Genomic DNA, 27,676 nt, shown 5'->3' with positions numbered 1-27,676 from the left:
CCTCATCACAAACAGTAATATCGGATATAAAAATCGGAAATGGTAACACTTCGTCAGTTGATAATACATCGTCCTTACTTAAAAATTTGAGTACCATTCAAGCTTTCAAATAACTGGCCTAGACATTTATAGTCACATTGTTGAAGCAATTTTGATCACACACACACACACACACACACACACACACACACACACACACACACACACACACATACAGAGACACGTATATCAAATTTTGCATCACCCCGGTTCCCAGAACTCCTGAAGATAGACGTTGCCTGTGGATATTGTATCACAGACACAGTCCCTTTCACTGTTCAGAGATGTCACTAAACCCGCCCAAATCTGCGCCTATTAGACGAAGTGGGAACGACAACCGATCAGTTCCAGTCATTCCACCAGGAAGGAGGTACACAGATCTTGTTGTCTGTAGTTCAACCATGCCTAGACGTTCAATACCTCGGTTCGCTCACGTCCGCATTGTTACTTTGTGCCAAAAAAGGGCTCTCAACAACGGAAGTGTCTAGGCGTCTCTGAGTGAACCAAAGCGATGTTGTTCGGACATGGAGGAGATACAGAGAGACAAGAACTGTCGATGACATGCCTCTCTCAGACCGCCAAAGGGCTACTACTGCAGTGGACGACCGCTGCCTACTGATTATGGCTTGGAGGAACCCTGACAGCAACGCCACCATGTAGAATAATGTTTTTCGTGCAACCACAGGTCGTCGCACTACGACTCAAACTGCTCGCAGTAGGCTGCACGATGCGCACCTTCACTCCCGACGTCCATTGCGAGGTCCATCTTTGCAACCACGACACTACTCAGCGTGGTACAGATGGGTCCAACAATTTGCCGAACGGACCGCTCAGGATTGGCATCACGTTCTCTTCACCAATGAGTGCCGCATATGCCTTCAACCGGACTGTTGTCGGAGAGGTGTTTGGAGGCAAGTCGGTCAAGCTGGACGCCTTACACACACTGTCCAGCGAGTGCAGCTAGGTGGAGGTTCGCTGCTGTTTTGGGGTGGCCTTATGTGGAGCCGATGTACGCCTCTGGTGGCCATGGAAGGCGCCGTAATGGCTCTACGATACGTAAATGCCATCCTCAGACCGACGGTGCCACCATCACGCCCCCATCGTGCACGTTTCATGAATGACCTCCCTCATGATAACGACATCGCTCGACTAGAGTGGCTACCATATTCTCCATACAGGAACCTTATCTAAAATACCTGGGATGGATTGAAAAGGCCTGTTTATGGACGACGTGACCCGCCAACCACTCTGTGTGTTCTACGCCGTCGCCGTTGAGGAATGGGACAATATGAACCAACAGTTCCTTGATGAACTTGTGGATAGTATGCCACGACGAATACAGGCATGCATCAATGCAAGAGTACGTGCTACTGGGTATTAGAGGTACCGATGTGTATAGCAATCTGGACCACCACCTCTGAAGGTCTCGCTGTATGGTGGTACAACGTGCAATGTGTAGTTTTCAAGAGCAATAAAAAGCGCGGTATGATGTTTATGTAGATCCCTATTCCAGTTTTCTGTACAGGTAACGAAACTCTCGGAACCGAGGTGATGAAAAACCGTTTTTTTGATGTGTGGGTTGGGTTGTTTTGGGGGAGAAGACCAGACAGCAAGGTCATCAGTCTCCGCGGATTAGGGAAGGACGGGAAGGAAGTTAGCCATGCCCTTTTAAAGGAACCATCCCGGCATTTGCCTGGACCGATTTAGGGAAATCACGGAAAATCTAAATCAGAACGGCCAGACGCGGGATTGAACCGTCGTCCTCCCGAATACGAGTCCAATGAGTTGATGCGCGTATAGAGAAACTGGTACACCTGCCTAATATCCTGTAGGGCTCCCGTGAGCACGCAGAAGTGCAACAGCACGACGTGGCATGGACTCGACTAATGTCCGAAGTAGCCCGTCCGGTTAGCCGTGCGATCTAACGCCCTGCTTTCTGGGCGGGAAGGCGTGCCTGTCCCCAGCACAAATCCGCCCGGCGGATTAGTGTCGACGTCCGTTGTTCTGGCCAGTCTATGGATGGTTTTAAGGCGTTTTTCCATCTGCCTCGGCGAATGCGGGCTGGTTCCCGTTATTCCGCTTCAGTTACACTATGTTGGAGATTGCTGCGCAAATACTTTCTCCACGTACGGGTACACCAAAATTACTCTACCACACAAACATTGGGGTTACACTCGTCTAGTGTGAGACGTTCACGGGGGGTTCCACTGAGGGCCGAACCGCATAATAACCCTGGGTTCGGTGTGGGGCGGTGGAGGGGTGAGTGGACTGCTGTTGTAAGCCTGTTGTGGGGTTGTGTACCACTGAGCCTAAGGCGGGGACGAAGCCTCTCCGTCGTTTCTAGGACCCAAGTTCAATACACAATACACACAATAGATCTACATCTACATCCACACTCCGCAAGCCACCTGACGGTGTTTTGCGGAGTGTACCTTGAGTACCTCTATCGGTACTCAACGTTCGAAGTATCACGGGGGGGGGGGGGGGGGGATATTCACTCCATGAATCCTGCAGAGCTTTCCATAAATCCGTATGAGTACGGGGCTGGAGCTCTCTTCCGAACAGCAAGTTGCAAGGCATCCCAGATGTGCTCAATAGTGTTCATGTCTGCGGAGTTTGAAGGCCAGTGGAAATGTTTAAAATCAATCAGAAGAGTGTTCCTGGAGCCACTCTGTAGCAATTCTGGATGCTTGGGGTATCCCATTGTCCTGCTGCAATTGCCAATCGGAGTACACAACGGACATGGATGGATGCAGTTGATCAGATAGGATGCTTACGTACGTGTCACCTGTCAGAGTCGTATCTGGACGTATCGTAGTACCATATCACTCCAACTGCAGACGCCCCACATCATTACAGAGCCTCCACCAACTTGAACAATCCTCTGCTGACATGCAGGGTCCATGGATTCATAAGGTTGTCTCCTCACCCGTACACGTCCATCCGCTCAATACAATTTGAAACAACTCTTCCGATCTGACAACTACGCCAAGCACTTGTTGTCTTACATATGCGTTTCTGACCGCAGTGCCGTATTCTGGCTGTTTACATATCTTTGTATATCAGTACGCACGCCTATACCAGTATCTTTGGCTTTTCAGTGTAGATTGTAAAATAAACGCACGTACTGTGGATTAAAAAGTCGCAGAAGTGACTAGAGTCGGCGGCGAGTCACTAGAAGGACCAGGTACAGTGTACTTTCTTTGCTCATTCCTGTAAATGATGTGAACGATCACTACGAAGATCACCACAAACGGATTAACACTATATTCACTACGTTGCGTATTGCTTCGGCGCACAGAACTGTTAAGTAATTAAGGTTGTCAGAGTATGTAATTATTCGGGAGCGGCATGAAATCAGCCATCACAGAAGGGCCAATTAAAAGCAGAAAATGAGGTTCTATCTTAGAAGAAGACCGCACTGCAATCGGATGTTTGTAATTTTTTAGATTTATGATAATTGAAGTTCAGGACACAAATATCGTTTTCCAAAGCAGTTCGATGCAATTCTCAGGCATCCTCGAGAAAGTCGACTCTAAAGATTTCTGATCGGCTTTAACCCTTCGGTGCACCATTTTTAATGCAGTGGACAGCTTTCAATAGTAGTCGCCTCTTTGGTATTTTCAGTTAGTCATGAGACTCTAAATGTATGCAGGACACAGCACCAGTAGGGAGTGCCCGCTGCGGTGGACTGCCAGCATTTGCAGACTCAGGACTGATTGAAAACGCCAAAGAAGCGACCACTCACAGCTGTCCAGTGCGTGGACAAGCCGATCCACAGAATTATTACTCTAAAGGAAAATCGATTGTTTAGTAAGTAGTACCGTTCTTTGGTAGCGTACTTGCTTGCCACGTGCTAGGCTTGGGTTCCATTCCTGGTGGATGCAACTTTTAAACGAAGGTGCATGTTCTACTAGCGTTTCTATGAAGCGTAAAATACAGGAAAACGAAAAAATATGCAATAGCGCTCGAGATTGCTAATTACTAGACAAGTCTCACTCAGACCATTATTTTTTCGTTCAATTATAATATCTACCCCATTTTAAACACAAAATTCATCAGATATATGATAATTAATATATAAATATCAATGTGTTATTTTTATGAATGATGCACGTCTTCCTATTTTTAATTATATATTGCACATAAAAATCCGGTTTTCATTCCAAATATAAATCTATAATTATTTATCTCATAAAAAATATTCTTCATGAAACTTGTTTACATTAAAAACCATTAAAAATTAAATTTCTTTTTCATCTCTAAGTACCTTACGCGTCACATAATTGCTTGTAGAACATGCAGCCTTGTTTAAAATTTAGTAAGGCTGGGAATTGAGCCCACCTCACCCATGTAGGAGGCCAAGATTCTGCCACATATATACATAGGGCTTCAAGAAGACTGTCTTGTTTTCGTGCGCTAAAGACATTTGGAACTTAAAAGTCGATTTTCTCAAGAATTTTTGACAGTTGCAGGGAACTGCTTTGAACGACTGTTATTTGAAATCTCAGCTTCACATAAATAGGAAATCATGTCCAGAAAAGTGCCTGTTTCCCGACACACACAAAATAGCTCAATACACGTTACTCTCTGACTCCTGCTGCTTGTCGTCTGGACCGACTTACAAGAAGGGCTCGATTTGACGACCACCGACGTCAGCATATATACAGTACACCTGTACCATGTTCTAGTACATAAAATCACAAATCACTGGTCCTCGAGCATCCACCACAGACCCAAAATATGTCAGTAGATCGACCTCGGGTGCCAGAGGGGCCTCGTAAACAGATTTCGTGTGAACTCACAGATATAAGGCCAACCACAATAATATTTCACCTGGAAGTGAGGGCGCCTCGGTCAGCTAATAGTAAGTGTCCATCGTGGTGTTTAATGACTACACACTGAAACACTTGATAATATACACTGATCAGTCAAAACATTATGACCACCGACCTACTGTTGATACAAACCTGACAAGGCGATAGCAGCGTCACCTGGAGAGGAATGACTGCCACTAACACAGATGCACGGTGCATGCACATAGTGTCAGTAAGAGTGCTGTCCGTGTGTAGACCTATATTAGTCTGAGCAAGAGCAGATTCTGATGGCCCAGAGGCTCGGCACGAGCATCGCGGAAACTGCACTACTTGTCGGGTGTTGGAGGAGTGCTGTAGTGAGTGTCTTAAACACGTAGCGAAACCAAGGTGAAACCACGCCAGGAGGTCGTGGGGATGGGCAACCATCCCTCGTTACAGATATCGGACGTCGTAGGCCGGGCAGACTCGTAAAACAGAACAGGCGGCGACCTGTGACGGAAATAACGTCAGACTTTAATGCTGGGCAGTGAACAAGTGTATCTGAACACACCGTTCACAGAACACTCTTAACAATGGGGCTCAGCAGGTGATGGCCTATGGATGTGCCAATGACAACACCACCAAGTCGGCAACTACGACTGAAATGGTTCAAAAAATGGCTCTGAGCACTATGGGACTTAACATCTGAGGTCATCAGTCCCCTAGAACTTAGAACTATTTAAACCTAACTAACCTAAAGACATCACACACACCCATGCTCGAGGCAGGATTCGAACCTGCGACCGTAACAGTCGCTCGGTTCCGGACTGAAGCGCCTAGAACCTATGGATGTGCCAATGACAACACCACCAAGTCGGCAACTACGACTGAAATGGTTCAAAAAATGGCTCTGAGCACTATGGGACTTAACATCTGAGGTCATCAGTCCCCTAGAACTTAGAACTATTTAAACCTAACTAACCTAAAGACATCACACACACCCATGCTCGAGGCAGGATTCGAACCTGCGACCGTAACAGTCGCTCGGTTCCGGACTGAAGCGCCTAGAACCGCTAGACCACCGCGGCCGGCCGACAGAAATGGGCTCGTGACCAGAGGCACTGGACGTTGGCGCAGTGACAGAGCGTTGCTTGGTCTGATGAATCCCGACACCTTCTTCATCATGTCGATAGGAAGGCACGTACCCCTCGTCTTCCAGGGGAACAGCTCCTTGACACCTGTACTGCGGAACGGAGACAAGCTGGCGGCGGCTCCATAGTGTTCTGGGGAACATTCACGTGGGCATCCATGGGTCCAGTGGAGGTCGAGCAAGACACCATGACGGCCAAGGAGTATCGTGACTGTTTGCAGACCACGTCCACCTCTTCGTGACAATCGTGTTTCCCAAAGGCAGTGTTATGTTTCAACAGGATAATACGCCATGTCACAAGACCAGGAGTGTGAGTGAGTGGTTCGAGGAACACAGTGGTGAGTTCCCATTGATGTGCTCTTATTCACGCACTCTATCCCTCTGTTCCATACCGCTTCAGCAACGTAAGCATAAATTTCTAGTACTAGTATTTTATAATGTAAGTGGTTTCCAAATTTTCAAGTAATGAGGATGTAATACCACCTGGTAAGACGCCATCGTTTTCGATTTTTATTTTTTGTGGCATTGCCTGTGATAAACGAAGTCCTATATGGATATACTTCTCCATGGGTTACCATTACAGTCTAGACAGCTTTTGTCTATGTGAGATATACAGCAAAATTCCAAACCAGTAAATTACATACAGTGCTAAACAAATCATTTCCAACAAGATAAACATAATTTGAGGCATGTTTTCAGTGATCGTGTTAACCCTTACATGACTTTCAATGAATTTCTCTACAGATGTAACCAATTGTGGAGTGAGAACGCATACAATTTTCATGTTACGAGCATAGATGATGATAAAAGTAATGGTTTTAACCCGTTAATTTCGATAACTTTATTTGTACTTTATAAAGTAATAGCAGAGGAGAAACTGAAATTTTGAACTGTATGTTGTGGATACTTCATGAAAATATGATTGTAAAGCAGAGCTTCTACATGTTGTAAATACAGAAAAGATATAAACAGTGAATGTAAACTACGTGTAGTAGATATATAAAAGATGTAAACTGAGAGTGTAAGGCACATGTTGAAAATGTATTATGAAACTGGAACTGAAAACTGTATCTTGTGTAGGCATTATGAATACGTGACTGTAGCCTGATGGTTGTACCTGGTGCTGCCTAGATAACTATTTATTCCAATTCTATAAGTCCATTTCCTCCTTGCCTATCAGTCCATCTCCACCTTTCTCATACCTGTGTCGATCTCCTCCGTCCTCCTCTCTCTCTGTCCATCTCTTCCTCCTACCTTCTTTCCCTATGTTATCAACCCGACCCCAATAGGCAGCTGCTAGTTCTAATCCCCACAATATTTATTTCCAGACAGTACGTAATATGTGTGCCGAGTTGAAATCGAGTCAGGGGATTATAAGGAGATTTTTACTCACGGCTTTGCCCACATACGCACATGTCAAATAATTTCACATATATTTAACATCCTTTACACATATTTGTACCCGTATTTCTCCTGTACGTATAGCCAACTTCACCCTATACTTTCGTTTACCCACAGCTTAATGTTTATGGCCTCATATCTCCTGAAATATGTGTCGTGCAATGATATAATTTTGTAGACACATCCAATGGTGTAAGAGGACACGGTCTGCAAAACGTGTTGCAAATACAGTTAGCAGCACAGAAGTAGTAACTTAAATGTCATGCTTGAAGCGACTGTTTTTCACATATGTCAGTGTTTACGACGTCATATCTCCTGAACTTTAAAGGTGCATTCTGCGGCATATTTGGACACTGTCTGCAAAGTGTGTTCCGAATAGAGTTATTAGTAAAGCAGTAATAAATTAAATTCTCATGCCTGATGCGTCGGTTTTACTGCATGAACCGCGAAAATGTAGTAAACGCTAAATTCTTTTGCATTCATTGTTTTGTCTTGCTAGGGGTGAGCGGCGCGGGGAGGGGGGGGGGGTGAGCGATAAAAAGTCTCGTAATTTTGATAAAATTATGTGTAAAGTTTGTTGCTGTTCACTAAGTGCTCTCATTAAAACAGTATGACTATGGTCCGACTATTTGTGTGTAGTCAGTTAGGCTACTTTTCCCACCCTTTTGAAGGGTAGATGGCTCTTACCCACATAGCGGTCCTTTCTATTTAGGAAGAGATATAGAACACACATACATACATTCGTACAAACAGTTTTAAAATATGTATGGTTATGGATAACGATAAAATATTCTACAATATACCAAACTACGTATCTCACTTCTCGGTATTTTTCTAGTGATCTATACTTTCCACGACCTGCTTGAACTTCCGTAACAGACGGAATGTTCCATCCCCTTAAAGTATTGCCCAAAGTATGTCAAGTACTCGCCTCCAGACTAAGGACTATGGTGCATGGAGACAGACACATGCAGCGAGTACTCATCGTGTGTGTGTGTGTGTGTGTGTGCGTGTGTGTGTGTGTGTGTGTGTGTGTGTGTGTGTGTGAGAGAGAGAGAGAGAGAGAGAGAGAGAGAGAGAAGGGCGGGGGGTCAGATTGCTGTGAAGCTAGACAAACCCATACTTCACAAAGCTACTCTCGCTGACCACGCCTATCACTGTTAGCTCTCAACAACCACGTCAGATATTACTGGCCGCCTCTGAATTTGATGCCAATTTATACAATTTAGCCGAAGCTTAAATACTTTGATAAATAATGCAGACATACAAATGCAGTAAGTCACACCCTATACTTACCTTTCGTAAATAATCTAATATTTTTGAACATGGTGCTAAACTGAGATCGTTTTAATATCTTTGAACATAGCACTAGTTTTCTCAAAATTCTGTAGATTTGGATACTTTTTAACGTGGTGACTTCATGATGATTGGTTGTTTTGTCTTAAGGAATGGCCTGTAATTGGCTGTTTAGTTTATTCTTTTGTAATGTATTAACTAGACTGTGACTGGGAGAGCAAAATACGTGTGTGTGTGTGTGTTTATGTGATTTCTGATAAAAAACAGAAGTTTTGGACATGATGTCAATTTACACAGTTCAGGTGAAGCTTGTGTAATTTTAGAAATACTACAGTTTTGTAAATATCTTTGACAGAGAACTGGATACTTTTGAACATAGCGCCACAATAGGCCTACTGATTTGGTTGTATCGCTTTAATGACTCCTGACAAAACACTTCTCTGCGATTGGCTGTTTCATTTTAATGAATGGTAAAAAAATTAAATATCCCGCCAACACCATCTTGCTTTTTTCAGACTTTGCCGCCACTGCTCTCCTACATCTTGTAACTTCCCCTTCATCACCATCCTGGAATTTTAAATTTCCTGCCATCTTGGATTATGTCGTCATGTCAAAAATCCCCGCACTGTTTCCTGACCGAGCGAGGTGGCGTAGTGGTTAGCACACTGGACTCACATTCGGGAGGACGACGGTTCAATCTCGCGTCCGGTCATCCTGATTTAGGTTTACCATGATTTCTGTAAATAGTTTCAGGCAAATGGCGGGGTGGTTCCTTTGAAAGGGCACGACGGACTTCCTTCCCCATCCTTCCCTAATCCGATGAGACCGATAACCTCGTAGTTTGGTCTCCTCCCCCAAACGACCCCTCACTGTGTCCTGAAGCCACAACTTCTACATCCAAACTCAGAAATGAGGTGTGCGCCATAACATTCGTAGTAATGGCACTTTTACACTGAGAAAATATCTTCAATTTTTATATGCCCAACAGTTAAGCTGTTTGGTTTCAAAGTTGGTGAGATGGAGACCTAATTATCATTAATGATTATCATCGAAATGAAACCACTCAAGAATATCAGCAAAAAAAGTGGTTGTTTAGATTCAGACTACATCCTGGGATATTATATGGTATGTATTCAGTCTTCCTCTGTAGCAGCGAAAGTATCACTACAGCTACTGAAATATTCAAGATTACAACCTGTCTAAGAACAAAATACAGTCGGTAAACTTGTAAACCGATAGCCAAACTGTTGACTGTCTCTCAGAAATGTGTCTTTAGATGGTTTGGAAGAAATACCATCAAATATATATTGACGTTTCATTAACACAAAGAAAGCGGCACATATCATCGTCATACTTACATTACGGAAGTAATGTAATTATTTTAGTGAGGTGGGGACCCAGATATAATCGGGTCTCGTTACGACAGTGGACAACGTTAAACGACTAGCGCTCCACAGTTCTTAGAATAGGCGCTCAGCATTACAACGAAATCCCGAAATCCATGAATTACACTGTCGTTCTCCTCGTGCGATACACTGCTTACAGTCAAGTTCCTGGAAGAGGACAGCACGGAGATAACTTTGTTCAGCACAACCTGTGCACCATCCAACTAGTCACCCGACATGATTCAGCGAAAAGGTTTGTAGAGTAATCTCGTGCAGCTGTTGTGATATCTTCATTTTTGGTTGGTGTTCATTTAACTGTGTTCATCTGGGACAAAACCGTCAAAATTCTGAGTCCAGAATTGCAAATAAAACCACCAGAAATGAATAGTTCCCACCTCCCAATGGGTACAGAGAGTAAAGTATTGCCACCATTCGATCGGAATGTATACAGGAACGAATTCTAGTTTACTGTGTTCACTCAGATATTTTCCTAAAATGCGTGGCAGGCTGCCTGCGTGTCATATACAAGGAGCGGACAACACAACGCGGTTTTAGCAACTCCAGCACCACGGGCTGCACTGCATGTATCTATCCCCCCAACGTTCTCGGGTTCGATTCCCGGCGGGGTCAGGGATTTTCTCTGCCTCGTGACGACTGGGTGTTGTGTGATGTCCTTAGGTTAGTTAGGTTTAAGTCGTTCTAAGTTCTAGGGGAATTATGACCATAGGTGTTGAGTCCCATAGTGCTCAGAGCCATTTTATCCCCCCAACGATAGATAATTCTGCCCCAGAAACTCCCAAAACTGAATATACTGTCTTCTCTTATTTGAACAGTCTTTTGAAAAAGCGACTCACTTGAGTAATGGCCGCCCATTCTGTAGTCCGCTTAAATTTCACCGCTTTAAACTTTCAAAATGGCTCTCATTACTTATTTCCTTGTAGATCGCCTAGTGTATTTCAACTGCTGCTAACTATCGAGAAAACTGCTCTGTCCTACAACAGCCAAATCCCGCCATAAGCATAGTGCTATCCTATCGCATTACGACAATCCTCGCAATCCTCGCCTAACAGTTGCCTTCTGCAGTCCATGCCTCAAAATGAGTTCTCTTCTCATATTCTGCTTGTATGAGAAATCATTAGTCTCGTGCCTAAGTTCGTATCGTTTTTGTTTTGCATAATGGTATTCCGGTTGCCATGGGTGTATTTATCGATTGTCATTTTTTTGTTTGTAGTTCACTGTTGCTATCTGAATTTACATATTGTCATTTTCTCATTTGGCGACAATGAGTAGAGCTGTGGAGTGCCAAGTAGAGAAATGGGAACATTTACGTCATATCTACATCTACATTTATACTCCGCAAGCCACCCAACGGTGTGTGGCGGAGGGCAATTTACGTGCCACTGTCATTACCTCCCTTTCCTGTTCCAGTCGCGTATGGTTCGCGGGAGGAACGACTGCCGGAAAGCCTCTGTGCGCGCTCGAATCTCTCTAATCTTACATTCATGATCTCCTCGGGAGGTATAAGTAGGAGGATGCAATATATTCGATACCTCATCCAGAAACGCACCCTGTCGAAACCTGGACAGCAAGCTACACCGCGATGCTGAGCGCCATTCTTGCAGAGTCTGCCACTTGAGTTAGCTAAACATCTCCATAACGCTATCACGCTTACCAAATAACCCTGTGACGAAACGCGCCGCTCTTCTTTGGATCTTCTCTATCTCCTCCGTCAACCCGACCTCGTACGGATCCCACACTGATGAGCAATACTTGTTCGACTTATGGTTAACAAGTGTTTTGTAAGCCACCTCCTTTGTTGATGGACAACATATTCTAAGGACTCTCCCAATGAATCTCAACCTGGTACCCGCCTTACCAACAATTAATTTTATATGATCATTCCACTTCAAATCGTTCCGCACGCATACTCCCAGATATTTTACAGAATTAACTGCTACCAGTGTTTGTACCGCTATCATGTAATCATACAACAAAGGATCCTTCTTTCTATGTATTCGCAATACATTACATTTGTCTATGTTAAGGGTCAGTTGCCACTCCCTGCACCAAGTGCCTATCCGCTGCAGATCTTCCTGCATTTCGCTGCAATTTTCTAATGCTGCAACTTCTCTGTATACTACAGCATCATCCACGGAAAGCCGCATGGAATTTCCGACACTATCTACTAGGTCATTTACATGTATTGTGAAAAGCAATGGTCCCATAACACTCCCCTGTGGCACGCCAGAGGATACCTTAACGTCTGTAGACGTCTCTCCATTGGGAACAAAATGCTGTGTTCTGTTTGCTAAAAACTCTTCAGTCCAGCCACACAGCTGGTCTGATATTGCGTAGGCTCTTACTTTGTTTATCAGGCGACAGTGCGGAACTGTATCGAACGCCTTCCGTAAGTCAAGGAAAATAGCATCTACCTGGGAGCCTGTATCTAATATTTTCTGGGTCTCATGAACAAATAAAGCGAGTTGGGTCTCAAACGATCGCTGTTTCCGGAATCCATGTTCATTCCTACAGAGTAGATTCTGGGTTTTCAGAAACGACATGATACGAGAGCAAAAAACATGTTCTAAAATTCTACAACAGATCGACGTCAGAGATATAGGTCTATAGTTTTGCGCTTCTGCTCGACGAATCTTCTTGAAGACTGGGACTACCTGTGCTCTTTTCCAATCATTGGGAACCTTCCGTTCCTCTAGAGACTTGCGGTACACAGGTGTTAGAAGGGGGGCAAGTTCTTTCGCGTACTCTGTGTAGAATCGAATGGGTATCCCGTCAGGTCCAGTGGACTTTCCTCTGTTGAGTGATTCCAGTTGCTTTTCTATTCCTTGGACACTTATTTCGATGTCAGCCATTTTATCGCTTGTGCGAAGATTTGGAGAAGGAACTGCAGTGCGGTCTTCCTCTGTGAAACAACGTTGGAAAAAGGTGTTTAGTATTTCAGCTTTACGCGTGTCATCCTCTGTTTCAGTGCCATCATCATCCCGGAGTGTCTGGATATGCTGTTTCGAGCCACTTACTGATTTAACGTAAGACCAGAACTTCCGATGATTTTCTGTCAAGTCGGTACATAGAATTTTAGTTTCGAATTCACTGAACGCTTCACGCATAGCCTTCCTTACGCTAACTTTGACATCGTTTAGCTTCTGTTTGTCTGAGAGGTTTTGGCTGCGTTTAAACTTGCAGTGAAGCTCTCTTTGCTTTCGCAGTAGTTTCCTAACTTTGTTGTTGAACCACGGTGGGTTTTTCCCGTACCTCACAGTTTTACTCGGCACGTGTCTGTCTAAAACGCATTTTACGATCGCCTTGAACTTTTTCCATAAACACTCAACATTGTCAATGTCGGAACAGAAATTTTCGTTTTGATCTGTTAGGTAGTCTGAAATCTGTCTTCTATTACTCTTGCTAAACAGATAAATCTTCCTCCCTTTCTTTATATTCCTATTTACTTCCATATTCATGGATGCTTCAACGGCGTTATGATCACTGATTCCCTGTTCTGCACTTACAGAGTCGAAAAGTTCTGGTTCTTTTGTTATCAGTAGGTCCAAGATGTTATCTCCACGAGTCAGTTCTCTGTTTAATTGCTCGAGGTAATTTTCGGATAGTGCACTCAGTAGAATGTCACTCGATGCTCTGTCCCTACCACCCGTCCTAAACACCTGAGTGTCCCAGTCTATATCTGGTAAATTGAAATCTCCATTTAAGACTATAACATGCTGAGAAAATTTATGTGAAATGTATTCCAGATTTTCTCTTAGTTGTTCTGCCACTAATGCTGCTGAGTCGGGAGGTCGGTAAAAGGACCCAATTATTAACCTAGATCAGTCGTTGAGTGTAACCCGCATCCACAATAATTCACAGGAACTATCCACTTCTATTTCACTACAGGATAAACTACTACTAACAGCGACAAACACGCCACCACCGGTTGCATGCAATCTATCCTTTCTAAACACCGTCTGTGCCTTTGTAAAAATTTCGGCATAATTTATCCCTGGCTTCAGTCAGCTTTCCATACCTATAACGATTTCAGCTTCGGTGCTTTCTATCAGCGCTTGAAGTTCCGGTACTTTACCAATGCAGCTTAGACAGTTTACAATTACAATACCGATTGCAGCTTGGTCCCCGCATGTCCTGACTTTGCCCCGCACCCTTTGAGGCTGTTGCCCTTTCTGTACTTGCCCGACTCCATCTAACCTAAAAAACCGCCCAATCCACGCCACACAACCGCTGATACCTGTGTAGCCGCCAGCTGCGTGTAGTGGACTCCTGACCTATCCAGCAGAACCCTAAACCCCACCACCCTATGGCGCAAGTCGAGGAATCTGCAGCCCACACGGTCGCAGAACCGTCTCAGCCTCTGATTCAGACCCTCCACTTGGCTCTGTACCAAAGGTCCGCAGTCAGTCCTGTCGACGATGCTTCAGATGGTGAGCTCTGCTTTCATCCCGCTAGCGAGACTGGCAGTCTTCACCAAATCAGATAGCCGCCGGAAGCCAGAGAGGATTTTCTCCGATCCATAGCGACACACATCATTGGTGCCGACATGAGCGACCACCTGCAGATGGGTGCACCCTGTATCCTTCATGGCATCCGGAAGGACCCTTTCCACATCAGGAATGACTCCCCCCAGTATGCACACGGTGTGCACATTGGTTTTCGTCCCCTCTCTTGCTGCCATATCCCTAAGAAGCCCCATTACGCGCCAGACGTTGGAGCTCCCAACTACCAGTAAGCCCACCTTCTGTGATCGCCCAGATCTTGCAGACTGAGGGGCAACCTCTGGAACAGGACAAGCGGCCATGTCCGGCCTAAGATCATTATCAGCCGGAGACAGAGCCTGAAACCAGTTCGTCAGACAAACTGAAGAGGCCTTCCGTTCAGCCCTCCGGAATGTCTATCGCCCCCTGCCACACCTCGAGACGACCTCCCACTCTACCACGGGTGAGGGGTTAGCCTCAATGTGAGCAGTATCCCTGGCAGCCACAGCCGTAGTCCGATCGGGGGATGCGTGGGACGAGCTGGCCGTCTCCGATAAACCCCCATCCGGACCCCCACAGTGATGCCCATTCGCAACAGCCTCAAGCTGCGTGACCGAAGCCAACACTGCCTGAAGCTGGGAGCGAAGGGATGCCAACTCAGCCTGCATCCGAACACAGCAGTCACAGTCCTTATCCATGCTAAAAATTGTTGTGCAAAGAACGTCTGAACTAATCTACAGACACAAGCAATTCGACACAAAATTTAAACGGTTATTAAAAGACAAGGTTGCCTAGTAAATGCAGTAATGCTGCTACTTGCGCACTGCTGACACTCTGCTCGGCAGCAGAAGGAGGCTACGCGATTTTACACTATTCAGGTACTAAAGCGCGATGCTACAACTCTCAAATACTATAATACGCCCGAAATTTATGAATTAAACGACGCAGGTACCCAAATACACGCAAAGAAATTAAGAATTAAACTATGTAACAAATAAGAAAGCTAGGAGTATACGAGTTGCTGCTGCAGCTGCTTATCAAACGGCGGCAAAGAGCACACTGACTGTGACCAACTGACACTGTTTGAGTTCAGTAGAGGGGTGACAGCAGCGGTTGCACCCAGAAACATTTGCGTCATGTACAGGGACAATACCAATGGGCAGAGCATGGCAAGAAATCTGTTTTCTCGTTTTTCGGAGGCTCGTTTTGACATTAGTGACTCTCCATGTTCAGTAAGACCTTCGTGATTTGTTGAACGGCGCTTAAACGCATTAATCACCAATGATCCACGTCAGTGTACTCGGGAACTGGCAGATGTGATGAACTGTGGTCTTCCACCGTCTTGCGACGTTTGCATGCAATGGGGAAGGTTCAAAAATTGTGTGCTCTAATCCAAAATCACAAAAATCAGCCGGTTGTCATATGTGCATCTCTGCTTGCTCGTCATCATTTAGCTCCTGAATACCACCGACCTTCCTATCCTCTATTGTTACTGGTGACCAGAAGTGGTTAACATATGGAAAAGAAAGGCCCAAAATACCCGCGCACATCCACAAAAGACAATGTTACACATCTGGTAGAACAGCGACGGTGTGGTGTATTACGAATTGCTTTCCCGGGAAGTAACCATCACTGCTAAAATTTATTTTCAACAACTGACACGCCATGCCGGCCGAAGTGGCCGAGCGGTTCTAGGCGCTACAGTCCAGAACCGCGAGACCTCTACGGTCGCAGGTTCGAATCCTGCCTCAGGCATGGATGTGTGTGATGTCCTTAGGTTAGTTAGGTTTAAGTAGTTCTCAGTTCTAAGGGGCTGATGATCTCAGCAGTTAAGTTCCATAGTGCTCAGAGCCATTTGAACCATTTTGACACGTCATGCAGACGCAATACAGAAACAACGAACAAGAAGACTGCGTGAAGTGATGCTACTCCAAGATAATGCTCGCTCGCAATTTGCTAGACTGACAACAAAACATTATACAGGAGCTGGGTTGGAACTCATTCCGTACCCACTTTCTTCACCTGACCTTGCGCCCTCAGATTTTAACCTTCCCCGCTCTCTGTTGAACAGCCTTCGAGAAACTCCCTTTCCGGATGGAAATGCGCTCCGATCTTGGGTGCACGACTTCTTCGTCTCAAAGCCACGTGATTCCTACAGTTGCAGAATCGAAAAATTATTCTTTATAAATAGTGAAGGAGAATATATTATTGGTGACTAAAATGTCTGTTAAGTGTATCTGTTGTGTTAATGTCATGAAAAAACGCTACGAACTTATGCATCAACTCAATAGTTACTTCCAAAGATCAGTGAGGTCGATAGGACGAACGTGGCAGGAAATCTCACGGCAGCCAAATGACAGAGTGACGTAGCAGGCAGTGGAACAGCGGAAGCTACGCAGTTCACAGAATGAAGTCATTCGGCCGTGTTAGCCCAAGCTACCCCGGCCCAGATATGCAGCAGCGGAACAGCTCGTTTCTGAATCACCGATTTTGAGAAGTCCCTGACGTTTGCGCACGTGACATTCCAATGAGTTCCTGTCGTTCTCCACATAAACTCGTAAATGACGAAAGAGGTGAGGAGCTACGTTCCTAAGCAAGCTAGTCAGCTTACGAGTTGCATGTTGTGTTCACTGTAACTGCCCATATGAACTGCGGTATCTGGTATGGCACTTAAAAGCTTAATTTCTCACTTAAGCCAATGAATAAGTTCTACCCTACATTAAAAAAAAAAAAAACGCAGAAAATCTGACCGGAAATGTGAATTTTACTCTCATTTTACTGAGGAGATAAATGACGCAGCTGTGAAATAATTGAAGCTTATGTTATTTATTCTACTACATTGCATCGCAGTAACAGAAAGAACTGGTCATGGAATACGTCATTTATATCCTAGACTTATAAAAAGAGTAATCCCAGAATAATGAAATTTTGAATTACCTAATGCGAAAATGATACTATCTACAAGAGGAAATTAATAATAATATCTAATGCTCAGCTTAAAGTATTTTCATTCTTGCAAAGCTTAACAATATCCAAAGAAATGGGAAAATATCGGTCAGCGCCTCTCAGCAGGAATTATATTGCCACTTTCGTGTAATGATTTTGGAAAACCATACTGAAGTCCAAATCAGAATGGGGTGAAAATGAAACATTTTCTTTGTTCTTTTGAAATGAACTGTATTTTATCTTATTTTTATTCAGTTTCGTGAAATAGAAAGAATTCAGCATCATGAAACTGATATTAGTATTCATAAAAGTATACAATATTTTTCATCTTTCTTCATTTCACTGAATTAGTCACCTCAAAAAATTTGTGGGACCTTAAGAGTTACTGAAGAGAATAGAGGGGTTTTGTGTGGGGAACGAAATTCAAGCTGATATCGAAAGTTTGATATTGTATCCTGCTGTTCCTTTGAAATAAATCCTTGTTTTGAGTCACAAATCTCACAAGTGACTAGATGCGCTTGGATGACAGTTCTGCTTGTTGGATAAAGACCTGTGAATGTAACAACTTCCCTGTGTACCATCAATGCACTGAAAGCAAAACTATTCTATCCACACAACTGCCACGCATTTGGCAAAAGGAACTCTAGCATTCCAGTAACAGTTACATATCTTTGAATTGACATCCATTGTGGTTCTGCAGAAGAATGCTGAAGATTAGGTAGGTATGTCACGTAACTAATGAGAATGTACTGAATAGAATTTGGGATCAAAGAAATTTGTTGCACAACCTGACTCGAAAAGTGACCGGTTGGTAAGACGCATTCTGAGACACCAAGGGATCACCAGTTTGGTACTGGAGGAAAGTGTGCGGGCTAAAAATCGTAGAGGGAGACCAAGGGATCATACAGCAAGGATATTCGTGGGATAGAGGTTGCCATAATTACTCGGAGAAGAAGAGGCTTGCTCAGGATACAGTAGCTTGGAGAGCTGCATCAAACCAGTCTTCGGACTGAAGACCACAACAGCAACAACTACTATTGATATCCACTCACAATAGCAGCCGCTGGTGGTGGTGTTAAGCAAGCTGGACTGTTACAACATGGAAACAGACCATCTTCATGAATTAAACCTTTTTTTAGGCTAGCAATGACAGTATACACCCTAGGAAGCGTTGTTCTGCATCAAACTGCCGCCAGTACTAGTGTTGTAGAGCAGGTGAATAAATACGAGTACGCCCTGCAGCTGCTAGGGGAACATTTGAAGTGACTGAAGGGCCTGACCGTTGTATCACAAAAAAATCTCGCTTCACCTATACCTTTTCGATGCCAAGAAACTCCAAAAATTGCGTGGTTTCCCCAAAGTAAAGAAATGCTTCGAAATGAACATAATTTAAGGAATGAAATCAAAACAAAACCATTGTCCTCAATTGCACCACAGTCTGTGTGTCTGAGACTCAGTTGATCTGTATGTCCGATATGTGTCTGACTGTCTGTGTCCCGCATCAACACGTGTGTGTGTGTGTGTGTGTGTGTGTGTGTGTGTGTGTGTCTGTATGTGTGTGTGTGTGTGTGTGTGGTAAGGAGGGTAGGGGGTCATTGGACAAAAGGGGATTTATGCACTCCCTTGAAATCTGACAGGTATAAACTTCTTTATTCATCAGAAAATTCTCATGCATTTCTAGCAGTGAGTTCCTGCGATTTTGTTATATCCACAGAAGCACCAAAAACTGTGGCTTTAGCAACCTCTGTATTGTTGTGACCTGGCGGTCTTTGCGTTACCTTCAGGTGCCGCGAGCGGTTAACGCCGGTGTGCTATAAGGTAAACTCTGAAAATAGAGGCGGATGAGTGTCATATGGTAGGCACATCAGAAGTGGACTCGGCCCTTAATGGAACTGCCAGAGAAACTGAATCCCAAGGGACCACCACTTGTCGATGTTGCGGCTTCCGTCGGTTCTCTTTTAAAAGAACGAACATGGCGACAGGGTTGGTAGAACTTAAAATGGCTGCTTTACTTCCGGTGTCCAGTCGACGGGTACATTTAACCTTACCTGCTAATCTTCTACTTCCTTGCCTGTAGCCAGAAGCGGAATTCATCACTTCTAGCAGGGTTTCGGATTATTAATTAAATCGTTGTAGAAGGTAGCATGGGAATTTTGTAGATCAGAAGTCGTATTTCATACGATATAGCACATATTTACATAAGCACACACACGGAAAAACAAGGTAGTCTGTTACTATCAAAATATAGGATACTGCACACATAGGAATAACACATGCCTGACGCAGGAAAGTCTTGTTACAGGACAGTACAAAGGCCATAACTGTGCAATATAAACGAGCGTTCTGTTTACTCGTGCAGTCCTTGAGGAGGAGGACGAGATTAGTGTTTAATGTCCTGTCGACAACGAGGTCATTAGAGATGGAGTATAAGCTCGGATTCTGGTAGGATGGGTAAGGAAATCGGCCTTGCCCTTTCGAAGGAACCTTTCCGGTATTTACCTGAAGCGATTTAGGGAAACCGTAGGAAACCTAAATCTGGATGGTGGGACACGGTTTTGAACCGTCGTCCTCCCAAATGCGAGACAAGTGTGCCAACCACCGAACCACCTCGCTCGGAGTCCAGCACGTGACTAAGTGCACTGAGAGATAAATCGTAATTATTATTATCCACCAGAAAGAATAAACTGAAGCGACAGGAGCAGTACAAAGCATTATCACGCAAACATAGTAAGCTTTGTCGCGCCTACCAATATACTGTAAATCTAAACCGTTGCATTTCTGTTGGTTCACGATCATAATGATTGCGGTTGCTTCAGCTTTAAAGCGAAAGAGCACTAACCAGAGCTTTAAGGTCAACGGCTGCTACTGAGAACAGTAAGCAAGCACAAAGATATACAAATGGCGGCAACTTCCGCGCTACTGATCTCCACGGACCTACTCCAACTAACAATTGTAAGCAAGTGAGGACGACAGGGCCTCTCCCGTCAACTTTGTTGCCGAGAGCATCGCAGCCCAGTAAGCGTCCACCGGCAGAAAGAGGAGCCCGTAGCCAACGTTAACAGAGTGACAGTTAAGCGTTGTTCCGGCCCGAAAGGCCTGGTCTCACATTTCCGAGATTGGGACCCGTAGAGTCATGACAATCCTGCAGAAATAGGAGGACAGACAGGTGTCCGTCCGTCACGAAGAAAGCGTGGTCTGGAATTCGAAATAACGGCTCCTACAGCCTTTGTGGTTGTTCGCCAGATTCCGAATTAATAGGAATTTTTAAATTAAGGCTCTGAAAATTACTTCGCCACCACGAGAATACAGTCCTATGAAGCTATGGTGGTATCTGACTGCCCGGAAATGTTAGGATGATTTGGTTTAAATGACATTTAATTTCACCTACTTCCTCAACAGTAATCGGATTGATATTTATGACACATCTAGTGATTCGTAAATTTCCGTATAGTTTGAATCTGCCGTCAAAAATTTTTTATGTATTTTGTTATAAAAATCATTCTTTGTAAGAAGGCTCTTAAGGGTTGCAGTCTTTCATACTGCGCACATTAAGATAGGCTAGAGAAAGGTCTCTATTCTACACACTGAAGTTCATAGTTGTATATTTTCTGTTCTTGAACAGCTGTGCAATAATTACGTAGGTGGTGCAGAGCGACTGCATGAAAGATTCAAGTCCTAGGTAGGCGAAACATTAAAATTTGACGTCCTACATCACTAAACGGAGCTGAAATGTTCGGCGTCCGTTTTATTGACGCCGATTGAAATTTCTGTTCAAAAAACCATTGGGACTTGGTATGTTACGATCTCTGTTTCCCACGTTCTCATATGCTGGGGACTGTTGTCCAATTCCGCGTAATAGATTTCCGAGAGCATCACGGCACCGTCCGAAGTGTGCTTGTCTCCCTTAGTGTGTAGCCACGAGGGACGGATCCTCGCCATTTTTGGTACAAATAGTAGTAAGGATTGTCGCTTGCACGGCGTTTGCTGAGAAGGAGCTGAGTGTCACTACTTCACTCTTGCTGGTGTGGTACCCCTTGCTCGTAGGCTTTCCTAAGCACTCCCAAGTATAGGAGACACGCTTAGCTACGAATTCAAAAGAGGACTAGTTAACAACCACGTTCTTACAATAGAACTGATACAAATTTGTTACTGGAAACCCAGACGAGATCATCAGAAAGCCATCGGATAAAGTAATCGCTACATACGATGGCGCCGGACGGGCGACTGAAAAAGTCACTTCTAGCGAGGAAACGACACGCTTTGGATCCCAGTTAAGTTACATTGGCGTTTAGATTGTATGTGCATTGCGTCAGATAGCGCTTCTGGTTTCGCCTCTCGGGATTTCCGACGTTGGCAATGGCTACTGTTGTCCTAGACCATAACAGTTTAACCATAATAGTCTACGGATGAATAAAGCTACTACCAATGCTACTACTGGATGTGTTTGGCTATCACGCTGTTCACCGGGCATCATGCTTTATCGTTGGCGCGGCAGCCGTTTCGATGTTGTCCTGAGGTCGAGGTCGTTAGCACCTCTCCCTCTCTCATTTACCCATACAGATTTTATCGAACATCAGAAAAACATCGGTCTAACATCTTGGCCCTCGGATTCCGGAGATAATTCTCAGCACAACGTAAACATGACAACCATGCCTAACCAGCAATCGTCTGCATGTCACGCAGGGACACCCACTCCCCTCGATAACCAACGCAATCACAACAGTTGTTTACTGTTTGTCTGTGGGCAAACAAGATCCGTGACCGCATGTTGAGTTTACAAGGCAGAGTTATTGTAACAGGCTACAAAGAATATAGCTATGCAGTACTGTATGTATGTACATTTATACTTCTGTGGGCCCAGGTGCATGATTACAAATGAGAGGAGAAAACGAGAGTTTTCAAAGGTCTAAAAGGTGTCCTCTGTAGGAAGTGGGACCTTCTCAAACTCTGTGGCGTGGGAATACGGTGCAACGCACGGCTGCACAACAGGGAGCCAAACGAGGAGCCGAGTACGGCCTTGCTTTCTGAAACTCAATTCTACTCGCCCATTTGTGGGTGGTTTTTGGGGTCCCCCTCATACTTCACCCTAGAAACACAAGAAACGTATCTTATTCAACTGCAATTTTAGCAATCATCATTAAATAAAGTGAGATATGAAAATAATGAAATAAATCCAGTAACATAATCATATGTAGATATCTTCTAGCTAACGACGTATTATAGGTGGCAACTAAGGTCAATAACCGTTATTTATTCATGGTGTTTTCATATTACTTTACTACGAGAGGTATAAATGTGTCGCCCGCATCTCGTGGTCGTGCGGTAGCGTTCTCGCTTCCCACGCTCGTGTTCCCGGGTTCGATTCTCGGTAGGGTCAGGGATTTTCTCTGCGTCGTGATGGCTGGGTGTTGTGTGCTGTCCTTAGGTTAGTTAGGTTTAAGTAGTTCTAAGTTCTAGGGGACTGATGACCATAGATGTTAAGTCCCATAGTGCTCACAGCCATTTTATAAATGTGTCGTGTTTTTCCGGTTATTTTTACTGCTATCGAAAGGAATCCCTCTATAACTCTGATATTTTTGCATTGCAGGCTTCTAATTTTCAGATTTTTTTCTGAATGAAAATACTTTTATTAGTCAACTCACTGGATATCCTGGATTTATTCGTATGAAGAATGGGATTTCAAATCTAAAAACCAAGAAGATCTTGGCAAACTCTTTGCAAGACGAATGACACGGCAGCTGATCTCTGGGGTGTAGAGTGGAATTAAATCACCACCCAGTACCATTGCGTCTTGGCTCCCCACTAAAAGAGGTAAGACCGCTTCAGCGAAGAAGGCAGAGCGTTCCCATCGCTACCCCGAGCATCAAGATGAGTAGGCCTATATGGTAATAAGAGTGTGAGAGCTATACCCCTAGCATCCGGAAGATATTGGACGTCGTAGACGGGTAACCCTTCATGGATGAGGATCACCACACCGCTACCCATATCCGACACGTGGAAAACGAAGGGGATACACTCAGATGTGTTAAGAAAACCATCGATACGCACTTCTTCGCGAAGGCCGAACCTTGAATGATCAGCCGAAACATATTCGACGTGGCCATCAAGGTGTTTGAATGTTAGTCCCAGGGTGAAACGTCGTGCAACATCAGCGTTAACTTCTTCGGTCGGCAGTTTGGTGTACACGACGCTACTCGTGAAGGAGAAGTGAATTCCGACATCTCAAGGTGCGAGATGAACTTCGTCACGTACAAACTGTACCACTTAACGATCTCGAGGTCGTGCATGTTTCGCACGAAATGTGATCTTTATAGTACCACGGCGGTAAGATAACGCCATTGCAGATCAGAATTTGGATTAATACAGGGGTGTAGCACCACGCGCTAATGAGTAGACTGAAACAGGCCGGCGGAGCGCTTCCCATAAGGCCGAGTACGTCAGTCTATTGTCATGGCTACGAGACGACGGTCAAATGAGCTACGGCGGAACGACTCACTGCACTTCCTCGAAGATTTACTTCCGCCATTAACTCTTGGTTCAAATGGTTCAAATGGCTCTGAGCACTATGGGACTTAACATCTATGGTCATCAGTCCCCTAGAACTTAGAACTACTTAAACCTAACTAACCTAAGGACATCACACAACACTCAGTCATCACGAGGCAGAGAAAACATTAACTCTTCTCCTACCTTCCAAGCTACACAGAAGTTCTCCTACAGAACTTGGGGGACTAACACCCCTCGAAGAAAGGACATTGCGGAGTTTCTTACGTTACATTTATGTACGTTCCGGATCAACTGCCATCCCTGGACCATTCATCAATCCTCTGCAGAACCTCCTGCAAGTCGCTACAGTCTTATGGCGTTGCTACGTTCTTATAGACAACTGCATCGTCTGCGAACAGTCTTAAGTATCTTCCGACGTTATCAGCTGGATCCTTAATAGACGAGTATACCAAACTCCAATCATATTAACGTGGAGAAAGAAATTTTGTTGAATCTTTCCCTCCTTTGATAAACTAGCAGGGACGCCCATGCGCTTAAGGCAGCGTAGAAACGTATTCGTTTGTCGAATACACAGTAACATCGAGACAGCGCGGTGAACAAAGGGAAGCATGTGTTCTTCAAATGGAATTCCCGCTTCAGTTTGCTAGAGGAACAATGGTAACCTGTATAGCGCCAGTATTATCAACATTGAAGCCAGCATGTTGGTTGTGGGGTCTTTGTGTGAGGAGGTTTGTGGTTCATCCCTCCAGTACAAGTAACAACATCCTATGACATAAAAAATTAAGTAATAACTAATCAGCTGTTACCAATACTAGAGATCAAGTGGGGTTAGAATTGTTGTTCACGCAGATGAATCATGCCACAGAATCAAAATGGCGCCCAGGTCTCCTATCAATTGAAATATTACCTGCCACACTAAAAACAGATTTTTCACAAAGGGTTCGTCTGCATAGTAACGAACGTGTCACTCTCTTATGTTTAGTGCTTTTGTCTTTCAGGGGATAATGGACTTGTGATTGTATTCAGTAACTACACTGAAGTGTATGAAACACATACAAAATCGATGTTTAAGAAAATGTAAAACTATTTGGCCTTTCTAACGCGTCAGTTTGTCTGAACTGTTATATTCAGACCTTATACAGTCACCTACTTCATATGGGCTGTTATAAACTGTTGCGTCGTTCATTCGTTCACCGTAGCATCTGAGAGTCAGCATTATCTTTTATGAGGTGGTTAGGAAGATGGTTCCCAATTTTGAAAATCAGAATGTTCTCTTCGCGTTTTCAATATTATGAAATCTTTCTCTGATAAATTACTCACCCTCTTGGAATCCTGAGGTGAGATCTTTTCCTATCCTTAGTTTTTCAGCGTTTTTAATCAATCCACCCAGGTATCATGATACCCCCCAGGACTCTTCCCGTTGTGCTCAAGTAAAGCACCAGTGGCTGGAATGCTGACTACTGTGTAAGGATCTCACATAATTCAATTTTCATTGAGATATTTCAATCTCACTTTATCTATGACAATAACAGAAGCTGAAGAAATGAAATAAAGTTCGTACATCTCTCAGGACTTGAACCTAGATCGCCACGCTCACAAAAGCAGCACAGTAAAAAAATGGCTCAAATGGCTCTGAGCGCTATGGGCCTTAACATCTGAGGTCATGAGTCACCTAGAACTTAGAACTACTTAAACCTAAATAACCTAAGGACATCATACACATCCATGCCCGAGGCAGGATTCGACCTAGAACCGCTCGGCCACACCGGCCGGCAGCACAGTAAAAATGCTGCACAGACTATCCTAGACGAATGCCTTCCTTAACATAAACGTCAATTCACGTTTTCAGCTTATTTTCACCTTCTTAGATCGTCACTAACAAGGGGAAAATAAGCTGAAGGCATTGTAAATAAAGATGAGACTCGACCATCTCAAGGAAAATTTAGTTATATCAGATCACCTACATCGAGGTACAAGCAAAATTTCACCATTACGTCCAACACTGGGGTGCTATTCCACTACCGAAGAGCCTCGTCAATAACGATGATCTAAGAGCTAGAAACTAAGCTGGAGATGTGGACTGAATTTTCTATTGCGGATGATTTAGGACTCGGGTTGCCGAGATCGGTGTTATGTCTAGAACACCTACATGATATACCGAGAAACTTGTGTTGAAGTCTTGTCTCTGACAAAAATTTTAATTCTTTTCTTCCGCTTCTATAATTACTGTGGAATGAGTTGCGATGTTAGTTGGGTTTACGCAATTTTTCATATCATTCGACTGTCGTAAACATGTCCCAAAGTCAACGTTTTGCTTTTGTGGAAGAGATTCCTTTTCGTTCTTTTTAATTGTAATGTGTACCAGTGATTTGGTATCTTCTCTGTTTGCACCTTTGGATAGTTTAGCATGCAAAATCAATGCTGTTTATACTTTACGTTCTTCTGCAAATCATTCGACTTTCTTTCGAGAAACGTGAACATTTTTCATGAAAGCTTTGCGTTATCAATTCGCTTGGCTCGATTATACTTGACTTTTGGGCGCTAGTGTACTACTTTTTCCATTATTGCCAAGCAATGCACTTTCTTTCAAAAAAGGCAGGTTAATGATTAATTGTTTAAGAACTGTAGGTAGGTAGGATCTTCCACATTCCTAAATTCATAATTAGGAGTAAGAGTTTTGCGTTTTAAGAAAATAGATCTTAGTGAAACACTATTTAAATTGGTTATAGCTTGCTTTAACAGCATGATATTGCATAGGTGGAAGTGCATACCCGCCACTCCCCCATCAACCATGTACTTTGCCGTTGGTGGTGTGGCTTTTCTGTTTTGCATGTTGTTTTTCCGGTTGCTATGGATTCATGTATCGGTTGTCAATTTTTATTTGTTGTTCACTACCGCTATTTGATCTTACATCTTGTCACTTTGTCGTTTGGAGATAGTGAGTGGAGCCATGGACGCTAGAAAATGGAGTGCCAAGTGGAGACATTGAAACATTTTCGATATTCTTCTGTCCGAATTCAATAGAGGAGTGAGAGAAGCGGAGGCTGTGTATGGGCATCACACCATTGGACAGAGTATGGCAAGAAAATGGTTTCCTCGTCTTAAGGAGGATCTTTTTGACATTATTAACCCTCCAAGTTCAGGAAGACCTTCGTCGTTTGACGAAGAGCGTTTAAACACATTAATCCACGATGATCCACGTCACTGTACTCGAGAACTGGCAAATGTGATGAACTGTAATGTGTGTGCGTGAATTCTTAAGGGACCAAACTGCTGAGGTCATCGGTCTATAGACTCACACACTACAGAAACTAACATACGCTAAGGACATGCCCGAGGGAGGACTCGAACCTCCGGCGAGGGGGGGCCTCGTGATTCATGACATGGCGCCTCTAACCACGCAGCCACTCCACGCGCCGAAGAACTGTAATCAATCCACCATATTGCGCCATTTGCGTGCAATGGAGAAGGTTCGAAAATTGTTTGTGTGATTACAGCATGCTCTAAACTAAAATAAAAAATCAGAGGGTGGCCATATGTGCCTCTCAGCTTGCTCGTCGTCATTTGGCTAGAGAACAACGTCGTACCAATCCTGTCCCGTACCGTTACTGGTGATGGGGAATGGTGTCTTTGTACTAACATAAGGAAAAGAAAGGA

This window comes from Schistocerca piceifrons, chromosome X (genome assembly GCF_021461385.2).
Source record: "Schistocerca piceifrons isolate TAMUIC-IGC-003096 chromosome X, iqSchPice1.1, whole genome shotgun sequence".
Lineage (NCBI taxonomy): Eukaryota > Metazoa > Arthropoda > Insecta > Orthoptera > Acrididae > Schistocerca > Schistocerca piceifrons.
This window is presented reverse-complemented; position numbering follows the sequence as displayed.